The 23,175-nt window shown below is 37.1% G+C and overlaps 1 protein-coding gene across 9 annotated transcripts in view; it reads right to left on the bottom strand.

Annotated features, from left to right (window-relative positions):
* MOCOS (molybdenum cofactor sulfurase) overlaps window positions 1-23,175 on the bottom strand; it is a 223,742-nt gene that overhangs the window by 158,921 nt on the left and 41,646 nt on the right. The window lies entirely within an intron of this gene.

Here is a 23,175-nt window from a genome sequence, read left to right as displayed (position 1 = left end):
ACCAAGCCTGAGAGAGTTCAAGAAGCATTTGGACAACACTTTCAGGCACGTGGTGTGATTCTTGGGGATGGTCTTGCACAGGGCTGAGTTGGACTTGATGATTCTTGTAGGTCCCTACTGACTCAGAATATGTGGTGATTCTGTGATTCTGCAATTAATTTCACAGGACTGATTTTCAGCACTGTGGTATATTTCTATATACACTACTTATTGTAATTCAAAGAAAAATATTAGAAAAAATGAATTATTATAAAGCTTCTTTTGATAAGAGGCTTAAGTAGGTGATTTGAGATTTTGACTTTTTCAGTAAACTTACAAACAAGCTTTGCACATTTCACTGTTTGATGTGACACATTTTTATACAGTGTGGATTAAGCTTCAGCTGAACATTATCTATCTTCATATGCATTTTCCTTGATTTCTGTGGGAACCAAAATCCACTGAATTCCACTATTTGCGTAAGAAAACAGTAAAAAACAGGTGTCAGGGTCTCTAAGCTGCCTCCTCATCTCAGAAAACATGTTTTCATAAATGTCTGTGTTCTATGGGAGTATCTTCACTACTTGTTTTAAAAGTTTTAATATATTTTAGTCCATAGTTCCTTTGCCTCTCAGATACTGTCTCAGCCTGTAAACTCAACTTCTTTCTTGTTATTTAACTGTCTACATTGAAAACAAACAAAAATGTAGACTATAATTTTTTTACCTGCATCTTTTCTTTCTGGTGCATATACATGTCAGTTTTCCTCAACTGGCTGAACAATCTCTTTTGATTAAAATCCCCTGTTTATTTATGCTAGCAGCAGAAGTGCAGTATATGTCATTTGTACCCATGCATCTCAAGACTTTTTGAGTCACTCATTCCAAATTACAGGCCTTTACTCTGTAGAAAGAAAATCTGCTTTTCATGTCTGGGTACAGAACCTTTAAAACATAAATAAAAAGAAGAAAATCTGTGCAGTGCTAAGTCAAATGCCTATCAAAAATCTCATATGTCAAGGACTCTTTCTCCCTATTAAACTCAGAAAATGGTCTCAAGGAAACAAGATTTCTTTTCCATGAGTTTGATTTGCACATAGATTTACATTAAGAAAGTTGCTATCCTTTAATACTGTCCTGATTGAATCTTTCAGATAGATATCAGAAGGGATGTCAAGCTCATGGGTATGAAGTTGCTTAAGCTTCACAGAAGAATACTTCTGAATAAAGCCTGGGCATTGCAAATGACACATCTGGAGTACCCCAACAAGCTACAGAAATGGTAGAATGGTACTGTACATATTTTCCTCTTCAATAAGTTAGTTATTCGGTTCACTTTTTAAATCTATCTAAGCCATCTGTGAGTTGAAGAACTTAGTTCCTAATGTGTGTAGAAATTTATTAAGAAATTTCTTTATTTAGAAATTATCAATGCAAGCTGCCTCAATGCTTTGAAGGCTAAGAACACAAAAGGAGAAGAAAGCATATCCAATCAGTGGACTAAGTAAGTGAAATCAAGGTACATGATGTCATGGTGACAAAATGCTGACTTCATCTCATTGCCAAGACCAAGATGCCCAGGTCACAGAGACAGTCTAAATTAGCTCAGAAAAAAGCCATTGTTACTTGTCATGTGGTTGTAAATCATTAACTTAAATCACTCTTCATAACCCTAAGTTTTCATAGATATTTCCCAACTAACTCCCCCCCGCCATGTAAGAGGGAGAAAGAGAACAAAAAATTAAAAATAAAGCCTATTGAAGACTGGAGTTTTTTACCCTCTTAACAATTACAAAAAAAAAGATGCAATGCATTTCAGCAGCACCAGTAACAAGAATGATCCTCCCAGTCAGCATTATTGTAAACTAGCAAACTCCATAAAGCCAAATAATTTATACATACACAGAACAGTAGGCACATATTTCACAGTTAGGAAAAAAGAAAAACCAACAACATCAACACTTTGCATATTTTGTCCTACTCAAAAGTATTCAGATTTAAATATAGTTATTTTAAAGGTTTAATTAAAATTAAGTAAAACCTGTATACACTTTACTAGCTTAAAGGACAAAATGAGGGGAACAAAGCCTGAGAGTTAAACCACTGGTTAGGAACTCAGAAAATAGCAGTTCATTTCCATAAACCTCATGCATCAGAGTCTTAGTCACTTCAGGCAGTTATTTCAGAAGGGCTATTATGATGGCAAAAGCATTACTGCTGGTGAAGCCTCCTTCCCCACAGATTTCACGAGAACAAACAGTAGAAACATCAATACAAACTGAGCTTAAACATCAACTGTATGTGTCATGCTTTGCAAAGACATAGCACACTCTCATATGACTTAGAGAGCAATTCTGAGTACTGACAAGGTCCTAGGTCTTGTTAACTACACTGTGTATAGACTTTACAGAATTTTAGGAGCATTTATTTCACAGCAAACCATCAAAAGCAGTATGGGCTACTTGTATAAGCATAAGATATTTATTCTAAGAAAACATCAATCTGTAACCTTGGTCTTGAACTGCCCAAAGATGAAAGAGACACCGCTTTCATAACACTGATAGTGATAAAGTCTGGCTCTACATATTTCTAAAATTAAATCCAGTATATTATTTTCCACTCAAGTATCTTACAATGATAAGAAGTATCCCCTTATTAAGCTTCAAAATACCTCTCAAACTCAGTGAGATATTATCATCATATTTTACACATACGGAAAAAGGTTCCAACAAGCTGAAACAGCCCTAGCACCACATAAATTGGTCTATCATGAAGAATTCTAATTCCTGCATATTCCAAATCTATTATTAGCTCTCTAACTTCTAATGTGAGTGATTTTTTTAATGTTGCTAATCAACAATCTCACAGAAGATTTGTAATACCTGGAATATAACAAAATCTAGAAACTGCAAACTTTTAAGATCTATTATCAATAACAATAATGATTGACTAAGTATCTTATGTTATATTCAAGGGACAATATTACATAAAAATCTCAAAAAGGTCTGAAGAAACAGATTACTTCAAAGTTTAAGCTAGCAAGCTATAGAATGCAAAGCAGCTTCAGTACAGAAACCTCATTTAAGACTACAAGATAGTGTTTTAATTATGTAGCACAATGGCTATTCAGGTTTGGAGGATTTAATGTAACTGAATTAAATTTCAGTCACTCATTGAAGTGTACACTTGCTGAATTAAAATAGGTTATCCAGAGAAGCTGTGGATACCCCAGAGCCCAGGAAGTGTTCAAAGCCGAGCTGGATGGGTCTTGAATCAGCTGTTCTACTAGAAGGTGTCCCTGCCCATGGCAGGGGGGTTGGATCTGGGTGACCTTTAAATACCCTTCCAACCCAAACGATTCTAAGATTCTATGACTCTATATTGAGTTTCTTTTTCATTACTGTGTTGAATACATTACCTACAGTATCACATTTCTGGTTTGTGTCTTAACTTCACACATACCCTAAACCTGCATTTTGAATAGTCTGGCTGGTGGATCATCACCAATGCATCTGGGCAACACTCCACCACTACCACATTTTACCACTAGAAGAAGACATCATGCAGATGTATATTAATGAGACTACAACCAACATATTCCCCTTACTCTCCAGTACTTATTATTCACTGAAGTGCATTCCTGCTTTACAATGTTTTTAAGTATATTAAATGTACTAACAATGCAGCTGGCACATTAGTAGCTGTCCCATGGATGAATTTAACTCTGAGCGTGAACAGCAAAGTATACCCAAGGGAAGATTGTATTTACATACACAAACACACCTAATGCTAATTAGGCAGAATACTGGAGAGACTATAATTCCTTGCAACATTTTCAACTCTACATTTTGCCACTGTAGCTGGGGCTCCTTCACATTCACTTGTCTAAATACCTTCCTTTAATAAGTGAGGGATTTTAGGTAAGAAATATACTCCCTCTTTAAATTTCCTTCCCAGAGTTCTCAAAAAATACAATCTTTTTAAACAGACCCAAACATAGGTAGAAAAATTATTCATTATATATATCAATTTATTTGCTTCTGATAAGAGAACCGTCCTGTAAAAATGAAAGATTCAGCTGAAGCTTTCCCTATTTTATTAGCACTGGCTGAGGTGTAGCCCTAAGAACAATGCCTGGAGCCCCAGCAGAGGTGAGGTTATCTTTCCTCTTTCCCATACCCAATGGCTTCATTTGTAGTGAGGAAGGTGTTTGTGAAAATAAGAAGTGAGCAGACAGATGTCTTGGCTTAATTTTTAACACTGTAGTCCATCTTGCACTGTTGAGAGCTGGGCCAAAATTTTACCCTTTCATGGCTTGTACATCTAAGGGTAACTGCAAAATAATAGCCCTTTGCCTCATCCTACACCACCACTAAAAAAGCTGTCTAGCACATTCTCTTAAGGGAAGAACATTTTAAAATATCCTAAACTCTTGCCACAACTCTAATATATGGGAAAGCTTTACAGCTCTATGGTACTGCATATGAAAATAACAGCGTCTGATTGTCTAACAAGTTTATTTTTATAATATGCATTGAATAAATAGTTTTATTTCTCCAATGATTTTAATTGTTCCAAAAATCTGTAAATTCAAAAGAAGCTAAGGAATAGGCCTTTTAACACATAGATATGCTGCTATCACCACTTGTTCTCCCCTAAAGTGGCTACAGCACAGAAAAAAACCCAATGAACATGCTTCTGCAACTAAGAGCTCTTCTCATTTTCACCTATTCAGCAGAGGGATGCATGGCACTGCCATATATTCCCACCTCACTACTTAAACCATCAGCTCTGCACTGAAAATTATATTGTCTCTTACTAAACTGTTATTTCACAGCCTCTGCAAAAGAAAGCTCTAAGTAGCTGTGTGAAGAGGAACCAAACTCTAGTTTTACAACTTCCTTGTTACACCTGTTTTTTTGTGAGCAAAAGGCTGGACTCCTAATTTTCTGAGCAAAAAGATTTTTAAGGTTGGACTCCAAATTAAATAATGTGGCAACTGTGAAACATTTGAAGGACAGAGAGTACGCTACATTTTGTGATCAGTCACATGTACTACAGTTATTAAGATTAACCATAACATAGTTGTTTGTACTTATAGGAAACTTACTGCCCCAGAGTTGGAAGGGAAAGAAATACAGTGACAAAGAACAGCCCTGTTGCTCCCCTCTCCTCCCCCATGAATCATAGGAGGCATGAGTAGTCCTAAATCTACCAACTTCTTACAGTTTCCATTGACTGCAATGAATTGTCTTTGATCCTTAACTAGCAGTTATGGGGCTTGAGATGACTGTGTCTCACAAACACAGACAAACAAGCTTTGCATTGAATATTCTACATTTTCTTGTTTTTCTCAGAGTGGACTGTTTTACAAAAGTCACTGCTCCCTCAGGTTACTGCAATACATATTTGCCACTTTTAGAAGTACAACAATAATAATAGCTGTCAATATCAATCTTGGTTCAATCAGTTCTATCTGTCATTGAAAAAAAAAAACTTTTTCCTCTCCTTATGCTCTAAAGTTCTGCATAATTTAAAAGTTAACACATTCTGGACCAGGCATTTAATAAAATGTCTGTTTTCTTCTGTAAATAGAACTATAGCATCAGAAATGCATACAGTAAATAATGCTTTTTGGATTCTGAGACTGGAGTCACTTCACCTAAGTTTAACATTGGAACATAAATTAGTCATGCCTAAAAAAGTAGATTTATGCTACCTACCTTAGATACCAATCTCAACCTGAGATAGTTAAAATAAGGTAACTAAACTGACCAACTTGTACAGTACCAAAACTCAGTTCAGGACTGACACTGAGGTGCTGGAGCAAGTCTAGAGAAGGGCAATAAGGGATTCAGAGGGTAAGTCCTATGAGGAGCTTATGAAAGATAAGGAGAGCAGAGGAAAAGGATATTAGTATACATTTGGTACTGGCAACATACCCTTATGCACCCCAAAATGCATAAAACATGCACATATTTCAGTGCAAAAGTCAAATTGAATAGTCCAGTATCAGAAATCAGGCAACCCACGGATGCAGGGAAGAAATTATGATGTCTGGCTCCAGATCAGAAGGCTGAAGGATCTGTTTTATTAAAACTATACTATATTACATTAATATATTATTTAAAGATATACTATACTATTCTACATACTTACTATACTATTCTACATACTTACTTATCTAACTACAAACTCGTGACTCTCTGCTGAGAGTCCGAGACACAGCTGGATCTGATTGGTCATTGAACCCAAACAACCTTCACCAGAATCCAATCAAACAATCACTTCAGGTAAACAATCTCCATACCACATTCCACATGGGGAAAACAAAGGAGCAGAGATAAAGATTGTTTTCTCTTCTTCTCTTTGTGCTTCTCCTGAGAGACATAATTATGTCTCTCTGTCCAGAGAATGTGAATGTCACAGTCCACCTCTTAGAGCATGTCCAAACTACATGCTTTGTAGAAATTCTTTCTGACAACTTAAGTTATCAAAAGAAATCAGAGTCCACTTACAGCAGCACAGATTCTCTGGCTTTGTGCATGTGGAATAGACTATAAAATTAAAGTGAACATTTCTCATGAAGGATGTGGATCCCTCTAATTTATACACACAGACTTATGGCAATTATCAAATAATGTAAACAGTGCAATTGCTACCATCCAATCCTTTGTGCTCAAAGCTGCATGGCATTTATTTTGTGTGTTCAATCTGAGATGCTTACATGTAGGTAATTAAATTCAAAATCAGTGATAAAAGGAAGAAAAGTCTGGATCAATTCTCACTGGATAAAAACTCAGACACCACATCAATTTATTTATTCACTATGAAAAACAGCATTAGATATTACAGACATTTGTGGGACAAAATATTCTACCAGAACAGTGCACTGTGCTTGGCAGCAAACCAATTCCAGTGACTTAGGCAGAAGAAAATTGAAATTGATATTGCAATTGCTGCAAATGGGTACAACTCCCTCATAGTATTATGAGTCTGTTCAATTACTACAGTAGGAAAACTTTGCAGGTAACTCTTCCAAATGCTGAACAGGAAAGGTTTGGGGAGAATGGGTTTTCTTGAACACACAAGTGTTTGTGGCTTTGTTTTCCATGTTTCACAAAGGATAAGACCAAACACCCTAGGAGAGACAAAAGGAATCCCCAGAATAGCTAAAACTCCATTAAAAAATGAACCACAGTTGTTTATTATGCAAGACTGAGACCAGGAAGCTCACACAAATTCCAGTTACACATAAACTAGCTGAAAGAGACAATGTGCCTCTTCTTTGTCCACTTAGTACTTCTTTTCCATATAATTAATAATAATTGGATAAAAGAGGTGTTTAGGGACCAAGTCTGTTGACCAATGGTTAGTGGCACCCTCAGGGAAAAAAATGTGAAGTTTTAAACCTGTGGGCCAAATCAGGTAGAAAAGACTGCTTAAGAAAATATCCTTGGGGACTACATGCTAGACATGCATGAATAGGATGTACTTCATGTTTTTCTACTTCATACATTCCCTTGCCTCTGATTATCGAACCTCAATTCTCTTTGTTGGTGTAACTTCTCTGTCTTGTTGTCAGAAGCAAATCAGCACAATAAAAACTCACAGATGATCATAAAGACAAACCCCAGTGGTAAAAATGCAGCCTTTTTGGGGGGATAGGGAGAACTTTATATCATGTCACAACCTCTGGTATGATCTCTACCTCAAGCACTTCCTGAGGAAGCTGTCAAATTTCAGATCAGTACAACTGAGGGGAGAAGGTCTCAGAGACTCCTGAAACAAAAAAAAAATAAATACTGAGTGTCTCAGCTGCAGTTGAAATAGACTTGCATAACTACACCCAGTGAGAAAAAAGTGAGCAGGATGTTGCTATATGCTACCTCTCAGAAGCCAAGCCAGGCAGTCAAGCAAAATGCTCATTTGAGCCTAATAACAAGCTACAGTGCTTTTTACTAGTACTGTCAATCCAGAAACATTCAAAAACTAAAAGGGAGATACCATAAGTATCCTAATATTTACAGAGACCATGTCAAGTTTTGTCTTGGGAGCAGAAGTCACAACTGTGGGCTTTAACACCCACAATCTCACAATTTCACAATTTCACAGTCAATACAAGCACCATTCCTCTTGTAGACAAGAGACACAAGTTTTTTTGCAGACATAAAACAAAGGGCCAGATGCAAGACCCCCGAGTCCCATGGAGGCAAAAAAAAGCTGGAATCGTAAACTCTGTTCTGGCATTTGTCTTGTAATTACTTGGTTAGCAGTTTATAAAATGCAGAGTATTTTCTTAATGTTTGCTGCCATGACACAATTCTCATGTCCAAGGCATCCTTTCCAAATTTTTTCAAGGCAGGCACCAGGCAAGAACCTGAAGGCTGCTGCTTTTCTAGCAGCTCTTCAGAAGCAGCAAGGCTGATCAGACAATCTATTTTACACAGACACTATCAGGATATAAGTGAGCTCATAGTTTCTTTTAAACTGGAAAATACATAATGAAGTGCCTAACAATGATATCAGTGAAGAGGGGCCAAGGAGTTAAACAGTCAGGTAAAACCAATGTAGTCTATGAAATCAGAAAATAATACTTTGGATACCAAACAAGCAAGAAAAAGTTTGAAGATCATAGAAAACAGTGATGAATGGCAGTACATCTTTTCTCCTTAAAGTGTAACTCTTCTCTGGGCGATAATAGTATGCAATCAGTCTTATACCATGTCATGAAGTAAGACAAAGTCTAAAGTCCTAAAATGTGGAGCTCAGCATTAAGAGGATGTGAAAATGGCTGAAAAACTTCTCAACCAGAATTTCTTAAAAAACTTGGGTTTAAAAGGTGTGCTAGCAAAATGGAAAAAAATATAACCAATAAAAATAAAATCATGGCAGCCATATAGCACTACAAAAGCCCTCTGAGTTTTCAAAATTATTTTAGGGCTTCTCACCTCAGACTGCTCCTATTTCTGCTCTCAGAAATAGAATTGCATATGTAACGATCACAGAGTTTTCTGTCTCAGTAGCCTACCACCCACAGACTTGAATTTGCTGAGGTTTTTTTCCCCTTCACATTACCAGCCTTCTAGGCACATCACACACATTACACAGGTAGTAAAGAGCACAAAACCAGGGTTCTGCATATAATGCTGCTCTGCCTCACAAAGCTCTTTTCTGTAGCCAAATCACCTGCCCACAGTAGCAGAAAGAAAACATAATCCCTTTGCATTGTTATGAAATCAGCAGACAAACCCATAAGAACATATCTAGAGCAGAGAGACTGAGGAAAAGGGAGGAAATATTTATTCAAGAAATGTAGAAAATATATAATTAAATTTGTCAGAACCCTACTTCTAGTCCATTAGTCAATTTGGCCCAGTACAAACTGCTGCTGGGATCCAGAAGAAAGTACAGAGAGTCACTGTTTAATTTTTGCATCTGACTAGCAGTTCTTCTCTCCTGACTTGCATCAATTTATCTGTCTTTAGTTTTGTTTCAGAGAATTCAGCTATATGCATTTGTGGTCATTTTTATCAGCAGCCCTAGCTTACTGTATCCACTGCAGGTAGCTTTGTGATTTATGTTTTTAATTTTTTCTGTAAAGCACCTAGTACAATGGTGAAAGGCTCCATTTAAAATTACCTATATAAATAAGCAAATATAACACTATTAGCATAACAGATTGTACTCAACAAACTATAAACACTGTAAGTTCAGAAAGTTTAGTAGTAGCGGGACTACCAATGCATGGAGGAACATGTATTTATTTTATTGTAGGTCTAACAGACCTTAAATTGTTGCATAACTCAATAATAATCTTCTCACAATTTTCTAGGAAGAATTTAGGATTTTCATTTTCTTCTTTACATTGTATCAGTAACTTTTCCTCAGCAACACACTTGCTTGTGCTAGACCCAAAAGCTTTGAAGTTACAAATAGCCAAAATCCATCTACCACAACTCCTCTGACACCATTAACAATGGGAATAATGTATGGGACTGGTTGAGAACAAAATTTCCTTATGCAAAGCCTTCAGAAAGCTGATCTCTACCAAGCGATACCCAGAATCCTGGATCTTCCAGCCCCAGATTCTTGAGTCAGTGTAAGTCTCAAGCAATTTGAATGTCCACTCAGAGCACCGACAGGCCACATTCCAGGGCAGTACTTACCATCTTACAGCTCCACTCTCAAAGACAGATGCCCAGGCTAGCTGGGACCCAAGACATGCCACATGCCATAGGCATTATCATGAGCTGCTGCAAGCCTGGTTTTGACCACGTCCATTCACCTGTCTTGCTGCCTGCCCAAAATGACCCCTCTTCACCACAGCTGGTAACGTGCACATGTGTGTGTCCCTACTGCTCCAGCTCCGCATTTGGACTTCAAGCGACTGTCAACAGCTCCAGTCTGCTGGTACAAAAGGTGTTACCTCTGGAAAAGGCATGGAAGGAGCCCATGGGAGACAGCACGTGACCAAAGCTGGTAGAGCATTATTCATGTGACAACTTCTCCTACAGCTCCCTTAAAAGCTGTCTTCAAACACAGAATGCCCCATCAGAATGCCCTCTGTTCACTAAATAATGCTTTGCTGTTTTTGCCTTTCCTTCTAAAAAGTGACACTGATCTGTATGCTACACAGAATAAATCATGAGGGTAATTCTTTCACTGTAGTTGTAAAAACAAGTTTAACAACACTTACATTTTGCTGTGATTAAACCTTCACAGAGAGTTGCCATTCACAAATTTTAAATCACTTACAATATGCTGAGAACCTCAGTAATTATATTCTAAGCCATCAAGTTCACACATGTTCATTCACACATGCTCTCCTTCTATAGCAACCCGCGTGTGCTTGAGAGAAATTGCTTCTGAACATGCCTAATTTCAAAGTCTTCATTTTATACATTGTATGTAATCGAACTTTTTATTAAACACTGCCAAGCAATCTGTCTCATTTAAAATGAACATCTCAGAAAATGTAAAGGTCCATTAAGCTGTAAATTGTGCACTGCAACTCTGAATTCTTGAAAAGTTATGTTGAATATTGTTTTCCCAAATGCTTAATTCCATATTTAGCTAGTTCTACGGCCATAGTTACTATATTGGCCAGGTATATGATAAGAAGTCAGTATAGCTACATGAGCAAAATTCTTGCATCTAGAAAGAGGGAACAAAAAGATAGTGTTTAATTTCCATTTCTCTTGAGTTTTATACAGAGAATTCCACTAAATAGGTACAAAACACAAATCTGCTAATGTAGAAATATAAATACACCCTAAAGGCAGAGTGATTCTGCTATAGTAATGGGTTTAGTGATTTGATAGCTCAAATCCATTGCAAGTAAATGTCAATTAGACTTGAAAATGAAAGTAGAGCAAATGACATAGAAAATATATATATGCCACTGGTTTTAAATTACTTATAATGGAGGTGAAAAAATACTTTAAGCTGTGAAAATAAAACTGAGATTACTCCAAAACACATAAACCACATATAAACATACACAAAATGATTTCTACCTCTAATACGTGGTTCTGAAACAGTTTGAATGGAGGTCTTGGCAAAAAAAAAAAAAAAAAAAAAAAAAACCCTCCAGTGAAACATTTAAATTTGACTATTCCAAACTCAAGAAACAGCAACTCTTTTTTACATGTCTTGATTTGGAAAGACAGGTTAGACATTGTCTAACAATGTTAGACAATAGCTGCCTTGCTCATCTTGCAGGGCTCTAAAGCCTTTGGTCCCACACCAACACACTGCAAACCCTAAAGTCCCCATGTACAAGCACTCTGGGAGGTGCCTGTCTGGCCTTCCAAGGACCAAACAGCCCACCACATGTGTAAAACTTTATGCCAAAATGCTTAATGTGAACTCTTGTCAATATCCTACACATTGTATAATGTTTCAATAACATACCTGAGGAATGGTTCCTTCCCTGCAAAAGGTAATTATGTACAGTTTTGATAATTTGATTTTTTTCTGCAATCACGTAACAAGACATTTACAATAAGTGTTATTAAAGCCTGCCTTGTTAGCAATTTGGGTGCTCCCATGTTTTGAAATTGGAATGAGACCAGTTGATGGACCTCTGAAGCATTGTGGCTGAGACAGTATATGAAGGCAGTGACTGAGCCTTGATTAAAACAGACCTTCTAACTCTTCTTGGTCATGTTCCTGCTGTGTAAAGAGTGTGCTAGAAGCAGGTAATTTCTGCATTATTGTCCATGACTCCGACACAAAATGCCTGTGTTTGTGATGAGCTCAATGTGTTGCAGAAGTCGGCTGAAAGGAGTTTGTAAATCTGTCAGCAACAGGTTACCTCAGCCAAGGAAGAATCCTAAACAACCATGGTATAATTCAGCTAACCAGACATGCCTGAACCAAAACAGGTAGGAGCAGTGCCTCTCCTCCCTCCTACTTGGCTGACAAAGTTGCATAGATGAAGGAGGGAGGCCTCCAGCATTCCAGGAACGCTTGTCAGCTGTCTTGAGTGGTTGTCGTAATAAATGGTATGCTCTTGCTTGTTTTAAGTCTCTTTCTTTCTTCTTTGGGTGGGGGAAGGTTTTGTGCTAACCTAACATATGCATTGTCTGAAGGCAGTGCAAAAGGGTAACTTTCTGTCCTTGCTGTGTGGAACATAGCCCAGTGATGAGTATAATATGCTGCTTCCTTTCTGAAAGGAAAATAAAATAACCTGGTTTACTTTATAGGCGCACACACAAGCAAGATATTTTTTCAATGCATTGAGCCATATCTGTGAAAATTTAAAATCAAGGATACATCATGTAGTTCACACAGAGGTTCAGACAGAGAAGACTTCATCTGAAAAAACACAGAAAATTCACAATCCGCTGTGAAGTTTATCTGACCATGTTTGCCTATTTAAACATCTAAATAGGATGGGATTGCCACAGCAAATAGTACTGGCATTTAGCTTTTCTAATGAACTTCAGAATGAGTTTGATGAAGTATGCTTTTAGTATAAATTTGAGTTAAGCTGCATTGTTGAAATGTGATATTATAGGTGGCATTCTTAACAATGAAGTGCAAATGAAATTCTGTCTGCTTTTAATTAAATAAGCACACACTCCACTGAATTTTGGAAATTTAATTCTCTTAATCTGAAGTCTCAGGCCCTGAACAACTCTTGTAATTTGAAAGATAGCGCTGATATATTTCAAAGCTGTTTGTGTTTAACAAAATACTCATGTTGTTGTCTTTGGTAAATTTGGGGCCCTTTTGATTTCCTCAGGTATCTCTTTTTCAGTTGTGTTAAAAAGAGCTGAGGTAACTTTCCCCCTGGTTGCCCATGAAAATCAGAGCTGTAAGCACTTGAGTATCAACAACAGGGCTAAAGCACCTGGAGTCTGGTGCTGGAATCTGGAATTGTGGAATACTGAGGAGGTGCTGGTTATGACTGCACCCTGTGGACAATGCAATGAAGTGTGTTGCTCTGTGTGAGCAATTCATGCCTGGCAATTCAGAGCTGTCACAGGCCTTGCCAAGTGGAAAGGGGTTGATCACAAATTCTTGCTGGGTGTCCTGTCATTTTTAAACTGTATGGCTATGATAAGATGCTGGAAAGCCATTTGGCTGAAGATGTTACTATAGAAGGGTCATAAGGCTTGGAGGACAGAGATTCCTCTGACAAAGTCTTCTACAAGATGTAATAAATTCACACTTAGCAGTGCTAATTACTTCATGTTCAGTGTTGTGAGAAGGTGTGTACACCAAATTGAGTAAGAAGGGGAAAAGAGGAAAAATAACTGTCAACATTCATGTAATACTGTGCTTTGAGTTGCAAGTCTTTTAGAGAAATTAGTATGTGCTTCATCCTTTTCCTCTTTCTTGACTTTCAGCATCATATGATTCACATTGCTACAAACAAAACCCAAAGATGGATATAGAGTCCTTCAAGGATAAGAAATACTATTTTATTTGGCAAGAGTACATGATAGGAAGTAAGGTCTAATTAATTAGCTACTATGTTGTCCCAGCTCCTGCCTTCCTTAGCAGACCTTTCACAAGAAGACAGATCTATGTGAAATAAAATAACTTTCTTCTTTTATGAATTCACAGCAAGATGGTATGTATCTTGGGACAAGCTTTTACTGGCAGGCAGATCTCTTTCTCCTGTTGCTAGTTAGCTGGAGAGTCATTGAACTGGAAGTTTCACACCCAACTTACCAGAGAGCCAGGCTCTTAAAAGAAGACTGAATTCAACAACATACAAGAATTTGGCACCAATAAGTAAGTGAATTTCTTTTTTTTTATCAGGGGAAAAGTAACTAGGATTGTGCCTCACATCTCTGCTGCAGAGTGCTTCCCTTGCTAGCACAGAAGCCTCAGCCTTATATTCTAGAGGTCAGTTTTAATGTTGTTCATGAATTTTTGTAATTTTGTGTTCATTTTTTTCCCCTTCCTGTAAAGCAATACTGATTTCATACATAGTTTACTCACAAGTCAGAAATACCTGGTCTGTGACCACTGACAGATTTTGCAAAAATTGTTTAATGTGTCTAAGCTCTCCTTTTTATCACGTGAAGGTATTTGCAAAAAAAAAAAAGTATTGAAATTTTAAACACTTTTAAAAGGGTAAAAACAGACAAAATAAAAGAAGTGGTGAGTGGATGGCTGAGAAAACCTGAGCGCTGAAAAGCTCATTTGAGAACCATTGCCTGTGAACACTGGATTCATTACAAGCCTAGGGAGTCTCCATAAAATACAAATTTTATACATCATACTCCTCTAAGGAGTCCCACCATCCAAAAGTTTGAAATAAATTCTAAATTATTCACAACATGTTACTGAGCTGGCATTCAATAATATCAATGATGCAATTTTCTTCTGCCTTGACACATATCAAATACTCTATTAAAATTGAGAAAATTAAACCTGGATTCACTAATTGTTATTAACCTTAATATAAATGAGACAGTTCTGTTAAGTTTTGCTTTATCTTTCATATTCCTGTATTTTACCATGACTCGTGCTGCTTCTTAAAGGCAGCCTTTAATTTCAAGGACACCATATTTGCTTACAACCTCTGAGCTAGAAAAAAGTTTAAAACAGGTAAGGAACTTGAATCAATGGAATCAGCAGAGAAACAACAGAAAGAATAATGAAAGCCAGAAGGAACTGACTAATACTGCCAGCATAGACTACAAAGTTCTGAGTTTTAGGTACTTATTTGCTATTATTTCAAATTACCAATTAAAATTAGTGCATTTAGATTCAAAGAACTAAATGCTTAAAGTGATCAAGTTTAATCAAATTATTTTCTCTTCTTTAAGTCATTGTGGTACCTATAAACAAAAACCCTCTGTACAAAATCTCACAATCTTCTTTGATTTTTGCTCCGTTCTTGTAAGTATTAACCAGTTTGTGGACCACATTATCCCTTCTAGCCTAGCATGCAGTTTCATAACAACAACGAACAAGAAAGATCACGTTCCAACAAATTTATTACACTCTAGAAGAATTCCCAGAAAGATGTGCTTTCTTTCTCTCTGGAAATCTGTTGTGCCACTAGATTTCCTTTATTTGTTTGAAATGCTCATGCCATTTCCTTAGCTTTACAATACTTTTGGTCTTCGCATAGCACCCAGAAGACTTGATGAGGTCACACCATCATCTCAAGAATCTTTTAATATGTCTCAGTTACCAAACCCTCAATTGCCAGGCTGCAGGATTTACTTCAACAACCCCATTCTATTTTGGTCACTTCAGAAAGATTAAGGTAATTTGGATCAGGCCCAGAAGCAGAGTCATTGAGATTGGCATAAGGGATGAAGGATGCATTTTGGAAGTAGTATCTAGAGGAGTATATCTTGTTCAGCCTATGAAAACAGGTCTCCTTTACTTAAATACATCAGAAGGGGTTAACAGTAGAACAGACCACAAATACCTATAAGCAACACAGAATTTTGGTGTAGGAACAAAAGGATACTGGTTTCTCAAGACCCAGTGTAAGAGGGAGTATTCTATTCCTTACAATGGGGAAAGATCATTAACACTATATGAAAAGTACTCTGTAATAGCTGGAGATAAAACACAAAAACCCTGAAGGTTACGTGCATTCTCATATTCTTGAACGATATCAGCTGGGATATGTTTATGACCTGGCTGTCCTGAAACTTGGCACTGTAATACCTCTACTGGGCACAAACATACTCATTTCATCCCTGTCTAGGTTAAGGCGGCTGGGTTATACCACACCCTCTCCCCTTGACAGTCACTGCCCATCTTTCTGCACTCCTCAGTTTTTTCTGCTGCTGCAGTGCTCTGCTGGCTCTGCTCCCTGTGGTGTTTAACACATCCCCTGGGCAGCCTAGAAGCCGGGCAGCTGCCTGCCTTTTGCCACAGAAAAGTTTTCATCAGGGCAGCCACGACCTCAGCAAGAGGCTGTTATACATTTAACGAACACAGCTAGCTGGCACCTGCCTGCGGCCAGGTGCAGTCTCAGTGCTGGGGGGAAGAAAAAAACTGCTAAGAGACATGGGATATTAACTGAGAATTTCAGCAAGACAGCAGGTTGGAGATGGCAGCAAAAAAAACAGTGTTGGGACTACAGCATCTGGCATGGCTGCTGTAAACAACATGCTCATTAGAGAAAGGGAGCTGAAGGCTTGTGCCATCATTTGACAAAGTAAATGTGTTTGCTCTGTCTATAAGAAGACCAGATGAGCTACAGATAATCTGCAACAATGCAGAGAATAAACTGGCATTATCACAGATGAGAAGGCAGCCACAGTTACGTTTGATGTAACAGGGGCAGAAGATAACTCTAAGAGTAAAAAGAAATGTGATAAAATCATTCAAACATTGCAGAGGCACCTACCCCAAAGTTACTACTACTTGCATATCATATCTGCTTCTGAAGAAAAAAAAGCAGGATATCCTGAATACATTGCTATATTCAGGAGATGAGAAGTTCACCTGTAGTTAAAATATATATATTCAAAATTTAAATATTAAGTCATGAATTAGTTAGCCCCCATTCATAATAATAAAAACATAGGCAACACTAATAGCTATTCACTTAGGTGGACTTTATAATAAAAGTACATCAGTGGAAACCAGTGTTTAAAGTATTAAAAATCCTAATCACTAAGGATCATGCAGTGGGGGCAACAAAAACAGTACCCAAGTGCCAAGGGAACAGAATAGTAAATAGAGTCAGAACTGGCAGTCAGAATTTTGAATGGGAGCAAAAAGACTCACAGTGCAAATGATGACTTTTTAAGGACTCAAATCTGCTAGTTAAAAGTGCAGCAAGGTAGAAAAGATTTTCAGATAGAAAATAAAGGATGAATGCAAAACACTCTGTCTTGCAGCAGCAATGATACCAGAATTTCAGATTCATTGAGACACAGATGGCAGGCACCATGGAAGGCCTTGGGAATGCTTCAGTGTGTCCTCAACAGCTTAATTATAACAATAAATGAAATACTGCTTTGCAAGTGAAATGAGTAAGAGTCAAAATAGAGCTCAATACTGGATTTGCTAACTTCACAGAAAGATTATTAGAGATTATTTTAAAAGGGCCAGAAATAAATTATCTCTGTGTTTCTAAAAAAGTAGATGAATTAGTATTTCCCAAAGTTATGATTTTAAATATGACATAAGGTATGAACAGCACAAGTTAAAATTTGTCAGTCATGCACTTCTTGCTGCAGGATCATTAAGCCAGTTTCAGATGGAGCAAAACAGAAAGTATCCATAGAAGTCAAAAAAATTAGACATGAAAAAAATCAGCTGAATTTTGAACAACATACATAACTGAAGGCGGCTTTCAAAATTTCTCAAAATCAGTCAGATGGAGCACCTCTCCAATGCTACATTACTTGTGCTGAGAAACAGCAGTGCACTGAAGCCAAAACAAAGTTGTCAAGCACAACAGGTGCACAGAGAGGATGGCAGAAATTATATTTGTGCTAAATATCTGGTCTTCCAAAAGCCTTACTTGAAATACAAATAACCATGTAAGCCACTAATGAAGTTGTCAGGCTCCCCTGGAGTTGGCAAAGGAATTGCTAGCGCTCCCAGCAGCCAGGCAGGACAGTGCTACTGCTCCTTGAACATCCAAGGCAACACAAATGTCACCAGAAAGGTCACCCACTGGTGTCTCACAATGCTGCTTCTTAGGAAAAGCAGCTGCAAACCCAGAAGAGGGAGGAACACTACATTTCTTCTATCAGTATTGTATAGCCTTGGGAGGGGAAAAAAAGCTTCCATATCAATCCTCAAAAAGACAATGAGACTGAGAAAATGGAAAAAAGGAATTTGCATTGGAGAAATTTCACTATTTTTATCAGTGTTTTGTTCCAGCTGGACTATCTAACTCATCAGCTCATGTGCCCTTTCAAAGACCTCCTCACAGGCACAGAGGACATTGGGTCCCAGCCAAAAACACAGCTGAGGACGCATCAAGCCAGCGTGCCATTCAAAAAAAAATGTGAACTAAACCTGAACCCAAGTAAGCCTGTATCACTCTTCCTACTCTGAATGTTATCTAGAGAGCAATGGCACAGAAAGATCGCATTTAAACTTATTCTCCATAGCTTCTTTCTCACAAACATATTATAAAAATAGAGTCCTGAGGGGTTCTTTTCTGAATCAGAAAGAAAAAAAAAAAAAAGGTTGTATCCAGTCTTTTTCAGACCTCTATGTAAAACATTGTAGCCACCCATAGTAATAAAACTCAGAATTTCCCAGAAGCATTTAATCCTTTTTGTTCATAGAAATCTTGACCTCCAGCTTTTAATTTATTTTACTGACGTATTTATTTTTTTCAATAAATGAAACATTCCAGATTTGACTCTCTATGCAACAAAGTTTCATCAGAGAGCATGACTGCGCATGTACCAATTTTATTCACTACCTTCCATATATATGAAGGTATAAAGCTGACAACCAGAAGAGTAACAGAAAGTATTAGCAAATTCCTTTCTAAAGCTTCAGCTCATCAAGTTAATGATTAATGAATTTATTTTAAAAGAGCTGAAAGTCCAGGAGAAAAGTTCCAAAGTACAACAAAGTGATTTTACTTCTTAAAACAGTCTCTTAACTCTGGTACCCTGACCAGAAGCATTTTATGACCTTGCATAGGATTGCAAAGAGTAAACCCTCCAAAGTTAATGGATTGGCTCATAGAAACAACTGTTTATAAAATTGAGTCCTTTGCACAAAAGGCTAGGTGTGGCTGAGGGAAAAACAAGAAGCATCTGCATCAAAGCTCCTGCTGTGCTGTCACTCAGCACATGACAGAGCCCACAGTGGGCTCAGCCACTCACTGGGGGCACACTGGGATTGTTTAATTGCACGCCTAAATAATTTCATGAACCACAAGGAAAAGATCAGCCCTCTTGCCTAAGCTCTTCCAAAAAACCTATCCATTATTCCTAATTATCTTCTAATGCCTCTCTCATTTACATGTACAGTCACTGCACTGAGCACGGTGACCTTTTGCTGGACTTCCCTGACTGTGTTACTTCAGAGTTGTCCCACTGAGCAGTGGGATCAGGAAAAGCAGTGATTACATGTGGTATTCCAAAACAAGCATGCAGAAGGGCTGAACCACCCTAGACTGGAAACAAGGTTTTCAAGTTGATGGGTGCCATTAAGGAGGACAGGATGCAGTGCTCAGATGTCACTCATCCATACGGTCTCCTGTCAATGACCTTTGCAAAGAACAAATCGATACTAAGAAGATACCGTATCTACTACTTCTTACTGTGCAGAAAAGGTCAAGCCATTTTCATGTATGTATCAGGTCCAGACATGGAACTGCTTAAACCTGTGAATTAAACAAAATCCCTATCTTGAACAAAACACCATTTCAAAATGTGTGAACTTAAAGAAAAGACTTGGAATGGAAACTTATTTCATAAGCAAGGTATGACTCTTGCAGAAGGAATGCAAAGTTCTATCTTGCTATCATGAAGTGTTCTCTAAAACTACAATGCAAATGAAATTATAAACAGTACTTATGAGACTGCTTCCTTAGCATAATCTGGTACCACCTGGGTGTTTTATCACAGAAACAAATATATTTTTAAAACACTGAGCCATTTATAGTCATTTTGTGCATGCCCACTGTACCTGTTTTTGATTGTATGTACTGATTAATCTCCTCTTACAGTTCACTTAGACAGCATATTTTGAGAGAAGCCCTTATAGAAAAACATGTTTTGGTTCTCAATTTTAACTTGATCCCATTTAGCTCAATGCTCAATCTTTTTTGCTTCAACGAGAAAATTCTGTAATATATATATTGCCACAATCTAGGAGATGCTTGGTACCAAAATCATAACTGAAATTTCTGGCCTTTTTAAAAAATATATATTTGAATTCCCAAGTTATGATTCCGCTTAACACTTCACAGGACCTGAAATTTCAAGGATGAACATCAAAATTCTATAACCACACTGTGTGTACACAAAAAAGTATCCTGTAACTTGTTGTATATCTTAAACATACCACAGATTTCAAACAACTTCAGTCTGATTCTGGTTAGAAGACACTGCTGTACTATTTCCTATTGTAACTGCAAGATCCACGAGGACAATGTGTTAAAATATTCAGAAATCTAGTATTTTAAAATGCTTGCATATGGGAAAAGGGTTATTTAATACTCAGTGTAATGAATTTCTGAGTTACATTAACTGCAGCATCATAATGAGATATTGTACTCCTGCTCTCTAGCTGTGTGGAAATGGAGCAATGGCAGTGCCATACATCCATAAGTAAAGTAATAAAAAAAAGATCTATTATCTTTTGACACATACATTTAATATATTTCAGTAAGGTTTATTGTATTTCTTTCTTCCTCTTTTCAGCATCACTCATGGTTAATGTTGAAGTATGCACAATGTTTAAAATCACTCAGCAGTCCACATTAAGAAAAGAGAAGCAATGTTTTTAAGAATAAAATAGTTATTTCTAATCTGATTGCACTTGAGTCGGTCAAGAGGTAAAGCATTTTATTATAAAATTGAAAATCTGAGAAAACATCCACTGACTCGATTATTTAATTATTTATGTTATTCTCTTGCAAAGACATATTCTAAGAATGGTTTCTCTCTGTCAAGCAGATATGAAGGTAAAACCAAATCCCTCAGCTTTGTAACATTAAACACTGTACATCAACAGATAAGCAAAGTCTATTCTGCTACTGCTGTCACCTATATCAGCAAAAATACATATGAAATTAAGTTTGGTGTAAATTTTTAATTAGTTGATTGTACCATCACATCAGAAAAACAAATTTAGAAAATAATTAAAAAAAAATAAAATAGCATTTTCTTGGAGTCAAACACTGAAAAAAAGCGACCCTTCTGACCGCAGCCACGTGCCAAGAGCCAAATTAAAAGCTGGCAACTATTTTTAAGATTTCTAAAACTACCTGCTGAATTTCACTGAGGAAATCCAATCTACGCACTGTGATGCAGGACAGAGCTGCCTGTCTCCCTGTCTTGTCATACTGCTTATTTTGATTAGCTGCAATGGCATAGAGGTATAGATTTTTAATATACTTTTATTGCATTTTGGATAGCTGACTTATTGACTGTAGGTTTGGGGCATTTTCTTCCCGAATTTTTATGACAATGCCTTTTTGATGACTATGCTTTTTAAATTTTTACTGGGAGTTTAAAAATGGCTGCATTTCTTTAGAGACCGATGAAAATTTCTATCAGGTGTAATAACAAAAAATGTTCATTCAGATGCAGAGAGCATTTTTTAAAAAACAAAAACAAAACACACAAAAAACCCCTCAGTACTAACACTGTCATCTCCTATTCTACCCTTAAAAAAGTCTCAAGCTTTTTTAAAAGCAGCATCCAAAATAAAACATGCTGAAGATGTAAATTCTTTTCAAGTGATCTAGGTTTTTAGTCAGTGAAAGCCTATTTCCTTACTCCCTAACAATGAAGAACACACAGTACAATAGTAATTATTCTAAAAGCAGTTACACTTCCTACTGTGCCTTCTTAAGCAGAGCTGTGAAACAGCAACATTGCAACAGCACTCAGTAAATGGAAATCAGAATGCTACCTCTGCATGTGAGCACACAGGTCTGATCAAAAGACTGCAGACTGTGGGTATTGCTATAACTGGCTGTAAGTGTCGGCTTCTGAAGACAGCTATTCCTCATGGGTAGTTGCTTTCATTTCATTTGGCCATACATTAATAGGTTGTCATCCTGCACAGCATTAATATAGGGCTGTGGCAGAAGCAAAAAGAAATGCTTTCTCCAGAAAAGCTGGAGATGGGAAGGGGGAAACAGATTGTAGCCAGCAGCAGCATCCAACTAGAAATCTTGGGTTTTTTACACTCCCTTAAAAACAGTCAGAGAAAATGCAGCAGAAAGGTATAAAACAGATTTTCCTCATTACAACTATGAACACTACAATGCTATTGATCTGAATTCTGTGATGTATTTTGGGGAAATATTTACTTTCAAGGAAGAAAATAAAATAGGAATCCATTACATTCTTTACTTGCCTTAAGAGTATCATTAAAAGCAGGCAAATAAACTCAAAGCATCCATATTCTATGATAAAAATGTATTTTATAAAATATCAAGAGTTTTCTGAAACAAATCCTTAAAACCAATAACAAAGTGCCTAAGTGGTATATTTCATCATCATGTAAATCATGACAAATCAGTTGCAAGATGTGTACCTTCAGCACACTCCATCCAGAACTTTCAAAGGAATACTTTATTTAATCAGTTCATTTTCTTGCAGAAAGCCCCAGAACCCCCAACACTCAATTTTACCTTTTTTCTTTCTACTCTTAAAAGTTATACTAAAACTGCTTTAAAAGGTATTTTATTACTCCAGTGAAAGTACCTGCTGTAAAACAATGTACACATTCCCATAAGCTTTTTGTAAGTTCTGACAAGCCATTACACCCCATTTATCTGAATTTTAACCATGTTTTTGCACCTCATGTCACCTTACTATCTTATCATACCATCTTACTAATAATCCCTTCTGAAATTCCAAGTACTACATCTTAATTAACTCTGGACTTGTATCACAGCACTAAATTAACTACAGGACTTCGAGGATTTGAGCATCTGGGAGAAAAAGAATTTATATGATTCTAGACTTGATTGTCCAAATACCTCGTGTTTTAAAAGTGAGGTGTTTTCTTTAGGCATTACAGATGACCCTTAGAAAATGGTATC

This window comes from Anomalospiza imberbis, chromosome 1 (genome assembly GCF_031753505.1).
Source record: "Anomalospiza imberbis isolate Cuckoo-Finch-1a 21T00152 chromosome 1, ASM3175350v1, whole genome shotgun sequence".
Taxonomy (NCBI): domain Eukaryota; kingdom Metazoa; phylum Chordata; class Aves; order Passeriformes; family Viduidae; genus Anomalospiza; species Anomalospiza imberbis.
This window is presented reverse-complemented; position numbering and strand designations above follow the sequence as displayed.